We start from the raw sequence: 1,066 nt of genomic DNA on the forward strand, positions 1-1,066 counted from the left end.
TAAAGTTTGTCATGAAAAGATAGACTTGTTAACTGCTATGGTAGATGCTTTAGAGAAAGCTATCACCACTATGATGTCTAAGAGGGGTATTTGGCCATCATCAAGAATCTTGGACCCATATACTCCTGAAGGTGCTAAAAGGCGAAAAAAATAAATCAAAGGCATTGTCAAGTGTCAAGATAAAAGCAAAGAGATAGGTTGAGCCTAGCATTGATGAGGAACTTTTAGACAACTATGATTACACGACTACTCCCAATTTTAAGTTTTTTGTCAAGACTTTTTAATTATGTTTTGTCATAGTGGTGAATGAATACCCATATCTGAATTGATATTTGTAATGTTTTGGGAGTTGATATTCATAGCTGTTTTATTAGTATAAATTTTTTTTGCAATTAGCTATTACATTAGATGTTGAATTTTCACTGCAAGTACGTTAGTTGCTGAATTTTTCACAGCAAGTACGTTAGTTGCTGAATATTGCATAGCAATTGCTGCATTTTGCTACAACAAGTACGTTTGTTGTCAACAGTTTCATAGAAAATGCTGCATTATTATACAACAAGGGAGTTATTTGTTGAAAATTTCACAACAATTGCTTAAATTTGCTACAACAAGTATGTTAGTTGCTGAACATTGCACAACAATTGTTGTATTATGCTACAACAAGTATATTAGTTGCTAGAAATTGAGTTAAAATTTATCGCTAGTTGATTGCATCAATCATATTTAATGATAAATAGAGTGATATTAGTCGAATTGAAGAGTGTAGTTTAGATTTTATAGTTATCATATGCAATGACATAGTATTTCAAGATACACTAGACGTTCAATTAAACGATTGCAAATGTAATCAATAAAAATTGAGTTAAATGAACGCTAACTGATTGGATCAATCATATTTAATGATAAATGGTGTGATATTAGACCAGTTTAAGAGTAAAATTGAGATTTGATTATGATTATAATTGAATTTTATTCAACAAGCAACTTAGTTTCTACGAATTTCATAGCAATTGCTTAAATGTGCTACAACAAGGTTGCTATGAATTTCATAACAATTGCTGAA

Source organism: Capsicum annuum, chromosome 5 (genome assembly GCF_002878395.1).
Source record: "Capsicum annuum cultivar UCD-10X-F1 chromosome 5, UCD10Xv1.1, whole genome shotgun sequence".
Classification (NCBI taxonomy): Eukaryota; Viridiplantae; Streptophyta; class Magnoliopsida; order Solanales; family Solanaceae; genus Capsicum; species Capsicum annuum.